Below are 17,150 nucleotides of genomic sequence, written 5' to 3'. Positions count from 1 at the left end.
AATCAAAACAATTAGCAAAAAACTATCAGAAATATGGCTGAGACGCAAAGAAAATTCAAGGAGATGGGGTACAAAAATGGTCAGATTAATACGGCCATTAAGAAATGTCTAAATAAAACAAGACATGACCTTTTTCAAGGTCAGTCTCGCAAAAAGAAGCATTCTTGCCTTTAACTACCCGCTATTCAAAGTGCTCTGAACAAATTAAGGGAATCGTTCACAAACATTGGCACATTCTAAGATCCGATGATAGTCACGGTAATGTGTTTTCGGACCTTCCCTTGGTCGTATTCTCGCGGGGCAGAAATCTCAGAGATCAATTGGTAAACTCTAATTTACCACCTCAAGATATCCCTGCACAACGTCTATTTACGCCCCTACTGGATGGAAACTACAAGTGGAATGGCTGTGCTCAATGCAATGGCACGTATAAATGTAGATCCTTCAAACACCCCCAAACAGGGAAACAGATCCCAATCAAAGGTGTTATCACGTGCTCCACCAAGGCAGTTATTTATCTTATAACTTGTACTTGTGGTAAAAAATGATGTTGGTTAAACAAAGTGTGAATTAAAAGTACAAATCTCGGGGGGCATCGTAGCACCATTCGGTGCAAAAACTCAACTTACCCAGTTGCGGCCCACTTTTTGGAAGCGAACCACTCGATTTCGTCTCTAAGTTATATTGGCATCGAACATGTCACCTTCCCTAGGAGAGGGGTTGACCTCGATAATTTATTGTTAAAACGAGAGGCTGTCTGGATCTTTAATTTAAAGACCCTTGCTCCCTTCGGTCTCAACGTAGACTTTGATCTTAAGCCATTCTTGTGACTATTGTGATTTTGCCATTGTAAATGTTTGTAGGCTTATGTAGACAATTTGTATCTATGATCGTACACTATCCATGTATGTTTTTTGTATGCCATTTTAAGATATGAGAATTAACCAATGATATCAGGCCACACCCGGCCATGATTACAGACACCTGTGTGTGTCTTTTGACACTATATAAACTAGTCACCCCGCAGTGTTTGTCATTATACCCTGATGAAGACAGCTTGTCTGTCGAAACGTTGGACATTACATTTTTGCATCTGAGCTCCTAGTGTGCGGCTCTCCTTTATTTTTCATGTGTTCCACTGAACTTGACACCTTTTTATGGCAGTGATGGTCACCTTACTGATTATATGATTGCTGTAACACACCATAATCTTGGCATTTAATACAGAACAAATAAATATAATTTTATTCAGGAAACATGATTGGAGTATTTACTACATGGTTATGATATTGAGTGCTTTGGAGTTATTTTAACAAATAATATTTTTTACAAACATCAGTGCATTTATAAACACATGAATGAAAATGTTTAACTGGATAGCTGCACTGCACATATAAACATCAAACAATTATATCAATATCACTTTAAAAACAAACAGTAAAACAGTCAAATAAAATTGGAATGCATATACTAAATGGTAAAACTAATTGTAAAAGGAAATATAAACAGTAGCACAGTACAAACAGTAAATCAAAATTGGAATGCATATAGTACTAACAGTAAATGGTAAAACCAAAGAAAAACAGCAAAACAGTAGAAACAGTTAAATAAAATTGAAACACATATACCGTAGTAGTAATAGTAAATGGTAAAATTTCCTTACTCAATTTTAAACCCAAATATTATTGTGCTTGAAAGAAATATATCCTGGAGTCTTTGCTAGAGATATAACACTGCAACAATCTGACAAAAACCCAGATTAGATAATGTATACAGTACATTTTATATTTACACTACCGGTGAAAAGATTTAGAACACCTACTCATTCAAGGGTTTTTCTTTATTTTTACTATTTTCTACATTGTAGAATAATAGTGAAGACATCAAAACTATGAAATAACACATATGGAATCATGTAGTAACCAAAAAAGTGTTCAATAAAATCAAAATATATTTTATATTTGAGATTCTTCAAATAGCCACCCTTCGCCTTGATGACAGCTTTGCACACTCTTGGCATTCTCTCAACCAGCTTCATGAGGTAGTCACCTGAAATGCATTTCAATTAACATGTGTGCCTAATTTGTGGAATTTCTTTCCTCTTAATGAGTTTGAGACAATCAGTTATGTTGTGACAAGGTAGGGGTGGTATACAGAAGATAGCCCTATTTGGTAAAAGACCACGTCCATATTATGGCAAGAACAGCTCAAATAAGCAAAGAAATCGACAGTTCATCATTACTTTAAGACATGAAGATCAGTCAATACGGGAAATTTCAAGAACTTTGAACGTTTCTTCAAGTGCAGTCGCAAAAACCATCAAGCACTATCATGAAACTGGCTCTCATGAGGACCGCCATAGGAAAGGAAGACCCAGAGTTACCTCTGCTGCAGAGGATAAGTTCATTAGAGTTACCAGCCTCAGAAATTGCAGCCCAAATAAATGCTTCACAGAGTTCAAGTAACAGACACATCTCAACATCAACTGTTCAGAGGAGACTGTGTGAATCAGGCCTTCATGGTCGAATTGAAAGAAACCACTACTAAAGGACACTAATAATAAGAAGAGACATGCTTGGGCCAAAAAACATGAGCAATGGACATTAGACTAGTGTAAATTTGTCCTTTGGTCCAAATTGGATATTTTTGGTTCCAACCACCGTGTCTTTGTGAGACGCGGTGTGGGTGAACAGATGATCTCCGCATGTGCATTTCCCACCGTAAAGCATGGAGGAGGAGGTGTTATGGTGTAGGGGTGCTTTGCTGATGACTCCGTCTGTGATTTATTTAGAATTCAAGGCACACTTAACCAGCATGCCTACCACAGCATTCTGCACCGATACGCCATCCCATCTGGTTTGGGCTTAGTGGGACTATCATTTGTTTTTCAACAGGACAACGACTCAACATACCTCCAGGCTGTGTAAGGGATATTTGACCAAGAAGGAGAGTGATGGAGTGCTGCATCAGACCGCAGAGTGAAGGAAAAGCAACCAACAAGTGCTCAGCATATGTGGGAACTCCTTCAAGACTGTTGGGAAAGTATTCCTCATGAAGCTGGTTGAGAGAATGCCAAGAGTGTGCAAAGCTGTCATCAAGGCAAAGGGTGGCTATTTGAAGAATCTCAAATATAAAATATATTTTGATTTGTTTAATACTTTTTTTGGTTACTACATGATTCCATATGTGTTATTTCAGAGTTTTGATGTCTTCACTATTATTTTACAATGTAGAAAGTAGTAAAAATAAAGAAAAACCCTTGAATGAGTAGGTGTTATAAAACTTTTGACCGGTAGTGTACATTTTAGTCATGTAGCAGACACAATTAATACATTGATCTTAAAATAGCTAGATGAGACAACCACATATCACAGTCAGTAAAATTTTCCTCAAAGTAGTTATCAGCAAAGTCAGATCTAAAAGGGGGGGGGGGGGGTAAAGTGTGAGTGTTAGTTAATAATAACAGTAGGTTTATAATAGGATTCAATGTTGAACCAATTTTTAAGACTCAGCCGGGATTGCATCAGTTATGTTGTTCTGGATGTTCAATATATGTCGTAAGCCAGTGGGCCCTTCATTGAGAAACCAATGACAAAAGACACTTTGTCTCCCTCCAATTTTCCACAAAGCTGGCTTTTGAACATTGGAATGACTTCAATCTTTGAGCCTGTGCTCCAGGTATCTGTCCTAATTAATTTTCTTTGTACCCATCCTGTCACCCTGCAAAGGAGCTCCTTGACCGTCTCGTGCTTCCATATTTTGCCATTTTCCCAGAGCGAAGCAAAGTTTTCTTGTGGGCTTACACACCTCTCAAGTTCTCCAAGGTGGATAAGACGGTCATAGCCCTGTTTCTTCCCCAAAAAGAAATGGACAACAGGCGACTTTCCATTCAACACAGATTTCATCTCGTTACAGAATGATGTCCTAATCTGTGACACATAGCTTCCAAACTTCTGAGACTCTTCAGTTTGTGACAGAAAGATCTGTTGTGGCCACAACAGAGCTACAGCAATGAAGTGCAATGCCAAGGTTTCTCCATAAGGGATTTGGCCTTCAAGAATTTGGCAAAGAATATCAATGAGGGTCTGATACGGGTGAAGTTGTTGAGATTCAGGTTTGACACAGCTTAGCACAACATTGGCATAGATGAAATTGACATTTTCTCTAACACTACTTTTAGGATTTTTACTCAGAATGAAGTCATACTGCCGGACTGTCTTTACCATCATGTCAGGTTGGGTACCATTAGAGAGACAATTTAGAATCCCAGAGTAAGTATCAGCTTTTCTCATCTCCAAAAATTGCCTTGCCTTGTGAATTTGGAGCATGATGCTCAGGTTCTTGTTTTTAATCAATTCTGTGGAATCCATCATGCAAAAGAGGTCACTGTATAGCTGAAAGCATCGGAAGAGCTCCTGTCGAGTTCTTTCCTCTCGACTGTCTTTCAGGGTGAATCTGGAACCCAAATTGACATGAAAGCTGTCAAGAAAATCAAAATGCCTCTTCATGCGATGTCTGAGGTTGTACAGAAGATCTTCAAATTCACGGAGAATGTCGTAATACAAGGCATGTTTGTGATGTCTGGAATCTTTCCTCGCAACATCTTGGATTGTAAATCTGCCAGAGAGAACTTCACTCAGAATGTCATGACGGACATTGCCTAAAGAAAACACTGGACATTTTTCCAGTATTTCGATGATGATGACCGCAACCTGGATTTCTCCAAGGCAACCTGCAGTGTTGAAAGGGCTGTTGTCTCTCTTGTTTTGTACTCTCAGAGTAGCCTCCTTCTTTGCAATTTCCTGTGTATCCCTGAAGGCCTCTGTTGCTGACTGGGCCATTCTAAGATAGCCTTTGAGCTTTTCAGGCTTCATGGGATCTTTGTCACTTTGTATTGCACTCTTTAGCTCATGCTTGATCACTTGTGCAGATGTGTCAGAAATGTAGGAGTTATCTCTGGAAAGATCTTTCGCTTTCTTTGCCCAGGCCTTTGCCTCCCTGAAATCCCTTTTCTTCAGGTATTGGTATCTGGCAAGAAGCTGAGAGATGACAGCATCTTTTTCAAAGCGCTTGGCTGCATTGAATAGCACATTTTCTTCAACACCTGGTGTTTCCTTTGCAATATCCTGGATGAGAGGTGAAAACTGAGAATCTTCACCCTTGACTGAGTGATGTCTTTTCACTAACATGGTGTGAACATCCTTCATGAGTTTATCTTTGCCCTGTATGCACTCATAAAGCATGTCTGTGTTGAGCAGTAGATCAGTGATCTCAGCTTTGGTTACACTGTATGTGGTTGTAAGCTCCTTCAAACAGTGCACGGCCATGCTTGAGTGGATCATTCTCACTGCCTCGAATACAACCTTAGCCTCCTCTGTGCAGCAGGTCACTAGAGTGGAAAACTTCCCAAATCCAACCTTAACATCGGCGGATCCACTATGTGGCTTGGTCTGGAGGCCAAGAAACTCTTCACAGAGAGAGACTGAGAGTGTTGCACCCTTGCAGTAGACATTCAACAAGACCAGAACAGCAATGAGTTGTGCATGTTTGTGATTCATGTTGAAGCTCTTTAGGGTGTTTCGAGCCACACCCTGTATATACTCGGGTGAAAAGTTCTTCTTCATGATCATGAAAGCGTAGAATGTGTCTGCATTCTTGTAGGTCTTCTCAATCTCCTCCAGTTTTTTCTCAAACTGCCTCTGCTCCAATTCAGAGAGGTTATTGCCAATGAACACAGTGTCTTCAGTTGATTCAGTCTTCTCCCAAGACTCAGCCCTCATGCAATTGAGTAGAATGACCTGCGGGGACCTAGATCCAATGTCCTTCTTGACACATTCCTTCTCAATGAGCTGCTGCAAATCATATGCGTCATCCATCTCCTCAAAGTCATCTAGCATGAGCAACACAGGAATCCGGGACGATTGTTCTGTTGTCTCATACATCAGTAGCTTGACCACCTGCTCGGCAACAACAACATGATCAGCGGTTCTGTCCCTCAGAACAGCACAACGGAACTTGTCTTTCAGTGCCCATAATATATGCATGGCTAGTGTAGTTCCACCACATCCTGGGACATGCAAAAGTTTGAAGGTCACACAAGCTTTTTTCAAAGAGCTCAAAGCTGGTAGGACAGTGTTCATGATGAAGTCGAACTTGTCCCGTTTGATGAATGGCATGGATCCTGGCTGCTCAGAGAAATAGAAGTTCCACCATGACACCTTTCCTCCTTTGTAGAACTTCTCCTGTATGAGGGCCTTATCTTCATTTCCTCCCTCACACTGATTCACACACAGAATATTCAGGATGTCCAGGCTGCCCTCTTCTTTCTTTTTTAACATCACTTTGCTGCCTCCTCCACAGGGTAGGAAACGGCTGGATTTCCGGTTGTCTGACCACAGGCTGAGGACGGTGCCGTTAACCTCAGCAAAACTGAGCTCATAGATTGATCTTGTTTTAATGTCTAATCCATAGCGGGATTTAATCAGGTCCCTCCAGCAGGTGAATGCTTCTTCATTTTCACAGATGCAAAGTATTTGCTCTGTTCCTCTGAGCTCCTGCCAGAATGTGCTGAATGTCTCAAGTAGAGGGTCCATGTTCTCACTCACAGTAGACAGCAATATGAAAATAACCAGGAATCTCTTGTGTGGTAGCACATCTTTCCGGCAAAGGAATGAAATCACATTTCGTACAGACGCTCCTTTCTCTATTAACCATTCATCTACATCTGAAGGTATCTCTTTTTCGATACCCCCATTGCAGAGGATCCAGCTGGTGTTTCGAGTCAGTTTTAGCTTGCTAGCAATGTCTTCGACAGCCTCTGTGATTTTATATTGTACTGGCAAGTGGACATTTATTGTACTCTGGTCTTCAAAGTGCTTCATCAATCCATGTTTTGTCGACTCAGGGTCAAAGTCCAAAACAGCAGTTGGGTTCAGTTCAGGAATAAATCCCAGGGATTCCAAATGAACTAAATGTGATTTGTTGGTCACTATCAAATACCGCTCGAAGTGGGACTTGTCTAAGGATTGGGATCCACCTGTTATCATTTCACTTAGTCTGGAGCCCTGGACACTACTTTTAACCACACTAAGGCGATTTTCCTCTGCTTGTTTTCTTAGCTGTGACAGCTGTGACACATTGTCGACAAACCTATTGTATTCTTCCTTACGCTTGGCAGAAGTGGTTAGTGCAAGGAGATCCCTGCTGCTGCTGTGATCACGAATGAAGAATCGTTTTTTCTCTTCTTTCTCTGTTTCTTTGTTTTTGGACTTCCTCTTTAATTTCCTTGTCTTCAAGCTGAAAACGTGATAGATGTTCTCTTGACAGATCACAAAGTCTGGCACGATGTCCACTTCTATCACATATTTCTCTGATGATGTCATATCAGGATTGAGAACCTCAACAAATCGAGGTGGTTTGATGCACATCTTGGCTGTCTGGATATGTTTATATTCAAAATTACCCTCAATGGCTTTTGGTAGAGCATTGACATATGCCTCTTTGTCCATTACGCTAACTCCCAAAACTTGTCCATGAACAAAGTCTGGCTTGTCACCAACTCCAAAATGTATGGTGCCATTAGTGCGGCTATTCATGCAGGCTGCTGCAAATCGAATAACCTCTTCAGTGAACTTGTTCATTTTGCTCTCCACAGCTGCCTCTGACATATGGATGTATGCTTTATATTCATGACAGGGTTCAATATAGTCTGATGCACCTGATTCTGTTACATCAAGAACGCTGTTCACCTTGTATCTGCAGGCATCATGGTGTCGATGAAAAGGGTACGGCTTGCACGGTCTCCCAGACTGATTTGTTGTTGGGCTACTCAACTGCTCTTTCTTAAATTTCAAATGTTCATCCCTCTTATGAATGATCAACTTTGCAGGCCCCAGTGTGACACCCACCCCTAGTAAATCAGATTTTTCTAAAAGTAAAAGACTAGGCCCATTAATGTTCTGCTGAAACAAGATATCTGCAAATTCACCATCCACACAAGCCTCGTTGAGAGCCCATTGTTTCACGTGATGTTTATTCCAATCCTTAATCTCATCTGGCAGGTCAGTTGGTTTGCCTTCCTCTTCATTCTGAAAAAAAATAGGCTGGTTTGATTGAAATTCATAAGCCGTATAGATGTTAACAACAAAATCGTTCACAATTGAGCAGGTTTACTCAACATTTGTTGGTGTTTTAGCGCATATTCAGTTCTCCCCACAAGCCATACATAACAGATGTGTATACTACTGTAATGAGTGGGCAAAGCTGTCATTAAGGCAAAGGGTGGCTATTTGATGAATCTCAAATATAAAATATATTTTATACACTTTAACACTTTTTTGGTTACTACATGATTCCATACGTGTTATTTCATAGTTGTGATGTCTTCACTATTATTCTACAATGTAGAACATAGTAAAATAAATACAAACCCTTGAATGAGTAGGTGTTCTCAAACTTTTGACCGGTAGTGTAAATATACAGTTGAAGTCGGAAGTTTACATACACCTTAGCCAAATACATTTAAACTCAGTTTTTCACAATTCGTGACATTTAATCCTAGTAAACATTCCCTGTCTTAGGTCAGTAATAGAGAGAATGATTTATTTCAGCTTCTATTTCTTTCATCACATTCCCAGTGGGTCAGAAGTTTACATACACTCAATTAGTATTTGGTAGCATTGCCTTTAAATTGTTTAACTTGGGTCAAACGTTTCGGGTAGCCTTCCACAAGCTTCCCACAATAAGTTGGGGGAATTTTGGCCCATTCCTATTGACAGAGCTGGTGTAAGTGAGTCAGGTTTGTAGGCCTCCTTGCTCGCACACGCTTTTTCAGTTCTGGTCACAAATGTTCTATAGGATTGAGGTCAGGGCTTGCCCTTAAGCCATTTGGCCTTAAGCCATTTTGGCTTAAGCTTGCCCCGTAACCCATTTTGCCACAACTTTGAAGTATGCTTGGGGTCATTGTCCATTTGGAAGACCTATTTGCGACCAAGCTTTAACTTCCTGACTGATGTCTTGAGATGTTGCTACAATATATCCACATAATTTCCTCCCTCATGATGCCATCTATTTTGTGAAGTACACTAGTCCCCCCGCAGCAAAGCACCCCCACAACATGATGCTGCCACCCCCGTGCTTCACGGTTGGGATGGTATTCTTCGGCTTACAAGCCTCCCCCTTTTTCCTCCTAACATAACGATGGTCATTATGGCCAAACAGTTCTATTTTTGTTTCATCAGACTAGAGGACATTTCTCCAAAAAGTACGATCTTTGTCCCCATGTGCAGTTGTAAACCATAGTCTGGCTTTTTTATGGTGGTTTTGGAGCAGTGGCTTCTTCCTTGCTGAGCGGCCTTTCAGGTTATGTCGATATAGGACTTGTTTAACTGTGGATATAGATACTTTACTGTTTCCTCCAGCATCTTCACAAGGTCCTCTGCTATTGTTCTGGGATTGAATTGCACTTCTCGCACCAAAGTACGTTCATCTCTAAGAGACAGAACGCATATCCTTCCTGAACGGTATGACGGCTGTGTGGTCCCATGGTGTTCATACTTGCGTACTATTGTTTGTACAGATGAATGTGGTACCTTCAGGCGTTTGGAAATTGCTCGCAAGGATGAACCAGACTTGTGGAGGTCTACAATTATTTTCTGAGTTCTTGGCTGATTTCTTTTGATTTTCCCATGATGTAAAGCAAAGAGACACTGAGTTTGAAGGTAGGCCTTAAAATACATCCAAAGGTACACCTCCAATTGACTCAAATGATGTCAATTAGCCTATCAGATGCTTCTAAAGCCATGACATCATTTTCTGGAATTTTCCAAGCTGGTTAAAGGCACAGTCAACTTAGTGAATGTAAACTTCTGACCCACTGGAATTGTGATACTGTAAATTATAAGTGAAATAATCTGTCTGTAAACAATTGTTGGAAAAATAACTTGTGTCATGCACAAAGTAGATGTCCTAACCAACTTGCCAAACCTATACTTTGTTAACAAGAAATTTGTGGAGTGGTTGAAAAACGAGTTTTAATGACTCCAACCTAAGTTTATGTAAACTTTCGACTTCAACTGTATATATTTTATTTGAGATTATATATATATATATATATATATATATATATATATATATATATATATATATATACACTCATCAAAAAAAGAAACGTCCCTTTTTCAGGACCCTGTCTTTCAAAGACAATTTGTAAAAATTCAAATAACTTCACAGATCTTAATTGTAAAGGGTTTAAACACCGTTTCCCATGCTTGTTCAATGAACCATAAACAATTAATGAACATGCACCTGTGGAACGGTCGTTAAGACACTAACAGCTTACAGACGGTAGGCAATTAAGGTCACAGTTATGAAAACCTAGGACACTAAAGAGGCCTTTCTATGGACTCTGAAAAACACCAGAAGAAATATGCCCAGGGTCCCTGCTCATCTGCGTGTACGTGCCTTAGGCATGCTGCAAAGAGGCATGAGGACTGCAGATGTGACCAGGGCAATAAATTGCAATGTCCATACTGTCAGACGCCTAAGACAGCGCTACAGGGAGACAGGACGGACAGCTGATCGTCCTCGCAGTGGCAGACCACGTGTAACAACACCTGCACATGATCGGTACATCCGAACATCACACCTGCGGGACAGGTACAGGATGGCAACAACAACTGCCCGAGTTACACCAGGAATGCACAATACCTCCATCAGTGCTCAGACTGTCCGCAAAAGGCTGAGAGAGGCTGGACTGAGGGCTTGTAGGCCTGTTGTAAGGCAGGTCCTCACCAGACATCACCGGCAACGACGTCACCTATGGGCACAAACCCACCGTCGCTGGACCAGACAGGACTGGCAAAAAGTGCTCTTCACTGACGAGTCGCGGTTTTGTCTCACCAGGGGTGATGGTCGGATTCGCGTTTATCGTCGAAGGAATGAGCGTTACACCGAAGCCTGTACTCTGGAGCAGGATCGATTTGAAGGTGGAGGGTCCATCATGGTTTGGGGCGGTGTGTCACAGCATCATCGGACTGAGCTTGTTGTCATTGCAGGCAATCTCAACGCTGTGCGTTACAGGGAAGACATCCTCCTCCCTCATGTGGTACCCTTTCTGCAGGCTCATCCTGACATGACCCTCCAGCATGACAATGCCACCAGCCATACTGCTCGTTCTGTGCGTGATTTCCTGCAAGACAGGAATGTCAGTGTTCTGCCATGGCCAGCGAAGAGCCCGGATCTCAATCCCATTGAGCACGTCTGGGACCTGTTGGATCGGAGGGTGAGGGCTAGGGCCATTCCCGCAGAAATGTCCGGGAACTTGCAGGTGCCTTGGTGGAAGAGTGGGGTAACATCTCACAGCAAGAACTGGCAAATCTGGTGCAGTCCATGAGGAGGAAATGCACTGCAGTACTTAATGCAGCTGGTAGCCACACCAGATACTGACTGTTACTTTTGATTTTGACCCCCCCTTTGTTCAGGGACACATTATTCCATTTCTGTTAGTCACATGTCTGTGGTTATGTCTCAGTTGTTGAAACTTATGTTCATACTTAACATGTGTAAATATTTGTATGCTGAAAATAAACGCAGTTGACATTGAGAGGATGTTTATTTTTTTGCTGAGTTTATACACACACACACACATAGACATTTCCTTGTTTTTGAAAGATAAGCAAAAAAAAGCAGATGCCTCACAAGTCCTCAACTGGTATCTTCATTAAATAGTATCCGCAAAACACCAGTTTCAATGTCAACTGTGAAGAGGCGACTCCGAGATGCTGGCCTTGTTGGCAGTGTTGCAAAGAAAAAGCCATATCTCAGACTGGCCCATAAAAGGAAAAGATTAAGATGGGCAAAAGAACACAGACACTGGACAGAGGAACTCTGCCTAGAAGGCCAGAATCCCGGAGTCTCCTCTTCACTGTTGACGTTGAGACTGGTGTTTTGCGGGTACTATTTAATGAAGCTACCAGTTGAGGACTTGTGAGGCATCTGTTTCTCAAACTAGACTCTCTAATGTACTTGTCCTCTTGCTCAGTTGGGCACCGGGGCCTCCCACTCCTATTTCTATTCTGGTTAAAGCCAGTTTGCGCTGTTCTGTGAAGGGAGTAGTTCACAGCGTTGTACGAGATCTTCAGTTTCTTGCCAATTTCACGGACACAATAGCCTTCATTTCTCAGAACAATAATAGACTGACGAGTTTCAGAAGAAAGTACATTGTTTCTGGCCATTTTGAGCCTGTAATCAAACCCACAAAGGCCAATTTTATTGCTTATTTTATCAGGACAACAGTTTTCAGCTGTGCTAACATAATTGCAAAAGGGTTTTCTAATGATCAATTAGCCTTTTAAAATGATAAACTTGGATTAGCTAACACAACGTGCCATTGGAACTCAGGAGTGATGGTTGCTGATAAATGGGCCTCTGTATGCCTATGTAGATATTCCATTACAAATCTGCAGTTTCCAGCTACAATAGTCATTTACAACATTAAACAGTTCTACACTGTATTTCTGGTCAATTTGATGTGATTTTAAAAGGACAAAAAAATAGCTTTTCTTTAAAAAACAAGGACATTTCTAAGTGACCCCAAACTTTTGAACAGTAGTGTATATACTCATTCAAGGTTTTTTCTTTATTTTTACTATTTTCAACATTGTAGAATAATAGTGATGACATCATAACTATGAAATAACACATATGAAATCATGTAGTAAGCAGAAAAAAGTTAAACTGGTACAGTAAATATTATTCTTATTCTTGTTATGAATTAGATATTAAATACCTCCATTTGGACTTGTTCAGCCTTACTGAAATCCTTTGGATCCTTGTCACTGAACTGGTTTCTCAGTCAAACTGATGGAAAAATTGAAAAATAGTTCAGCACATGAAATGCAATACAGTCAGTCACCCATTGAATAAGCCAGAGAGAAATACCATTAAACAAAAACCGTGATTTACCACTTTGTTTTCTGTCTTCACCATTTCCGCATAACTGCTGTGCTGCTGTGTTGCTGCAACATGCTGTAAACATAAAACCAGGAGGGGTAGATTATATTACTGTGAAACTGTCTAAAGATACCACCACAAACATTGTAACCAAGGTGTGGCGCACTCGCTGATCCAATCGCTTAAATGCCCCTCATTACAGACACAACCAGTTCAATTCATATATTAAATCATGAAGTGAAACAAAAGTGAAATGAAGCAATTCAGTTTGGATTCAGTCTCTGAATGCCTACTATAGCAGCCACTCTGTATAAGGCAAGATGTGGTTGTGAAAATCAGGTGGTGCAGGAGAGAACAGACAAAACCGCAAATGTACATCTGATTTAAAAAATGCATTACTTTTACCATGTCATTTCTAAGTACCAAGTAAATACCATGTAACAGAAATACAATCTTAACTGCTGTTCAGTAGTCATTTCAATTAAGATTAATTGATTCTTAAAATATATAATTTAGGCCCATGTAAACAAACTGCCTTCTTGTTCAAAATATGTGTAAACATGTTGATCTCATGGGCTGTCAATCATTGCATCCATACCAGCTCTATCTATCAATTTGAGAGTGGTTACATTTCTCCAGACCCATTTCTCACTTTTATAGCAAGTGTGGCAGGGCTGCATCTTGGCTGAAACACGAACTAAGAGTGTTGAAGCGTTAATTATTTAACTAAGAGTGTTGAGGCTTTAATTATTTAAAAAGTAGTGTAGGCCACCACTTTTATTATAGTTTAGGCTTTATATGTTAGGCTTCTCAAGTTTAATAATATGCATCATGTCATTGATTTTTATAATGCACGAAAATCGGTTCAAATAGGCGTTTTAATGGCATTAACTATAGAAATGTATGTAATATCCGGATAATGTATAGCATAACTGCGAGAGGTGTTCAATACTTCAGACTGAACATATTTTATAATATAAAACGTTGTCTATGTAGCCTATAACGTTACGTTAAACCGCAAAGTTTCATTATTATAGCTTTCCTGACAGCAACATGAAATAGTTTGCCGTTCTCACTGGTAAACAGAAACGATGGTCGGTGTGGAAAGAGTTAGATTAAGTCGAAAAGAGAATAAACCTAAAATTGCGGAAGATGGGGAGGGCGGTCTGTAGGCTATTTGTCAAGCTTTTGACTTTGCTTAATTATAGCGTAAAACAATAGCAAATCTTTGCAAACCAATTAAATTGAACACTAGTACAGAAATATTACATATTTTCAAAGACTTAGTTGAAATAGGTATCTTAAATGAGTATGTGTTATACTGAAAAAAATGGCATGCGGGGGTGGACTTTAGCTGTCTGACTCTTCTGGAAAAGTTGTATTCCCCATATGTGTTATTTAATAGTTTAGATGTCTTCATTATTATTCTACAATGTAGAAAATAGTAAAAAAATCAAGAAAAACCCTTGAATGAGTAGGTGTGTCCAAACTTTTGACTGATATCAGACTGAACATAAAACATATTTTATGTAAATTATAATTATATTGGATGCTTTATTATAATGTAAAACGTAATGCAAACTTACCACTCATGATTATAGCTTTGATGACAGCTTTCAACATTACATAGTTTGCTGGTCTTTGTGGTGAGAAGAAACGATGGTCCGGTGCTGAAAAGATTTTGTCGAAAGGAGGAGAAAGATCTGGAAGGATGCAGAAGACACAAATAAAATCACGGAGAGGGCGGTCTGATGGCAAACATCTGACTTCACTGAATTAGTGTAAAACAATATGAAGTTGTTGTTGACAAATTCAATGTAACACTATTATAGAAATCTGAACGATTTTCAAAGACTTTGTTAAAATAGTTATTTTAAACGATTATGTGTAATACTGGAACTGCGTGCGGGGGTGGGCTTTAGCTGTCTTCTCTGGGAAATCCCTTTCCTCAGTTTCCTCCTTAAACATTCCGGGCATTTCAGCTGAAACTAAACTTCACTTGGGGTTTATCCCAATAGTCCGAAGTGGCCCTCTCTCTGTCTTCTCTTTTTCATCTGTGCTGCTGAGTTGAAGGAGAGGATATGTCCATGATGTAGACCTGTACTTTAAGTTAATATTGTTATTTTTGACTATTTCTTATTGTTGTTGTATTGTCGAGAAGGAACCTGCAAGTAAGCATTTTGTTGACAATGTATACCATGCCTATCCCATACATAAGAATAATACACTTGAAAGGTGTACTGTGCCCTATCCCTTTTCTCTACACAAATGATATGGAAATCCAGAGTAGGGATCTACTTGAAATGTATTCAAATGCAGACAAACCCAGCAAACATAGCCTACAACCTTGAAGCTGAAAGCTCAGACCATTATTGTGGATCATTCTTAGTCCTCCTACCCTGGCCACAGGATCCTAACCAGCTACAGGACAGGCATGCAGGACGAAGCTGAAAAACAAGTTGGGGAAGTTGGTGAGAGGACAGCCTACTGTATGCTGCTCAATAACATACCATTAAACCTGATCGTATGAGTAATTTGAACTATGTTTTGCGACTACAAATGCAGTCCTGGAATACTCTGTAATAACCATAGATCCTATAATTTACTCTGTATGTAATTCTATGGTGATAACGTTATAAATACTTCATACACGTAATGTAAAACACCAATGAGTAGTGTAAATGGATCATCAAGTACAAATTGTTACTGTAGCCCAGCGAATTTATATAAAAAAAAATGTAAAAACAGCTAGGAGTATTAAATGGTATAAGCAATTTTACATTGTTTTTCACAATGCAAAATGTTTATTACAATAATAATAGTAAGCCTTTAATCTGTCACATTCACTAATAAAATGGAGTAAATTTGACAGACTAGATATTTTATGGTGGTCCTCAAGAGCTTTTGATAGTGTTTTGGTGGACCCCGGAACGGAAAAGGTTGAGAAACGCTGGCCGGTCCTACACAAAGTGGCATTGTTACCAAGTTGTCTGGTTCTGGTACTCCCTCTCTCTGTACCCCTTGTGACCAGACTGACCTCACTGCTACAGAGGAACTGGGAGGTTGTGTCAGGGGTGAAGAAAACAGTGAATAGTCAACATCACGATACCTAATGAGTGCCCTTAGACCAGGGATGGGCATCTTTGATGGGGGTGGGGGCCACTGAAAAACAGAACTCACCATGAGGGGTCGCAGTGGCTCGTGGGTCTGCATAACAGACCCCCCACCTACTTTGCGAGCAACATTTATTTTTTGTTTTAAAGTTCATTTCCGGCAATTCTACAAATTTTGCCATGGGGCGGAGAGAAAAATGTACGGTTTTACAGCTAATTTCCAGCAAATTCTACACATTTTGTCATAGGGTGGCATCAAATGTTTGCAGTTTTTATTATGATAGCAGATTATCAATGCGCCTCACCCCGGTCGGTAATTCAACCATGCTTACTACAAGGTTAGATAGCTGGCCGGTAGACTAATTTACCAATCTAAAAACAAAAATGCTGACATGGGCAATTGAGTGAATGCTGATGCACAACCAAATTTCAAAATTGCACCTTGTGTATTCTATTATTCTAACTCTCAACCAGTAGGTGAGACCCTGACTGAGTTCCTAACATAACCCCCCCCCCCCATCTAACATAAAACAAAAAACTATTTTTTCCGCAATTGGTCCACTGGCCTACAAAAGGGGGCCAACATTTGCCCACCACTGCCTTAGACCATCCACCTACTCTTTCACAACTCCTGTGTTATACAAGTGCACCCTGACTTGTGGTTTTAGTAGTTGGACCTGCAGTTTGTTGTAAATCTAATCTATATTAAATGCATTGAGATTCTTTTGTTTATAACACATGCCATCATTTTAGTCATTTGGCATTGGTTGAAGCTCTATATTAAAATCTCCCTACCATCATATCTACAGTAAGCCAATAAAACACCAATGTCGATGAAAATGTGAAAATTAACTTGGAGGTACACAACACACTCCCCTCCTCTCGTTATGATCTGTCCAGCCGTTATCGAGAACCACACCACTAAACCAGATTTTTTACAGTCAAACTGGCTAGACACTGTAGCTGGCTTCATGCCATTTTAATCCAAATTTGAGTTTACTGACAGTGTCAAGTTACTTTTCAGTGTGTTCCCAAAGATCTGAACCCAGTAAGCAAAATTAGGTTTATACTAGTCAGTGCTGAATA

General features: G+C 40.1%; 1 long non-coding RNA gene across 1 annotated transcript; it reads right to left on the bottom strand.

Annotated features, from left to right (window-relative positions):
* Positions 1–3,237: 3,237 nt before the first annotated feature.
* On the bottom strand, positions 3,238–14,878 carry LOC106586427 (uncharacterized). The gene is made up of 4 exons (XR_014382624.1): positions 14,538–14,878; positions 12,964–13,026; positions 12,788–12,858; positions 3,238–8,087 (listed from the first exon to the last, which is right to left on the bottom strand). It is a non-coding gene; the product is annotated as an uncharacterized LOC106586427 (long non-coding RNA).
* Between the last annotated feature and the right edge of the window lie 2,272 nt (positions 14,879–17,150).

This window comes from Salmo salar, chromosome 25 (genome assembly GCF_965601325.2).
Source record: "Salmo salar chromosome 25, fSalSal1, whole genome shotgun sequence".
NCBI classification, from domain to species: domain Eukaryota; kingdom Metazoa; phylum Chordata; class Actinopteri; order Salmoniformes; family Salmonidae; genus Salmo; species Salmo salar.
The sequence above is the reverse complement of the archived record's forward strand: the minus strand, read 5'-3'. Positions and strand labels throughout refer to the sequence as shown.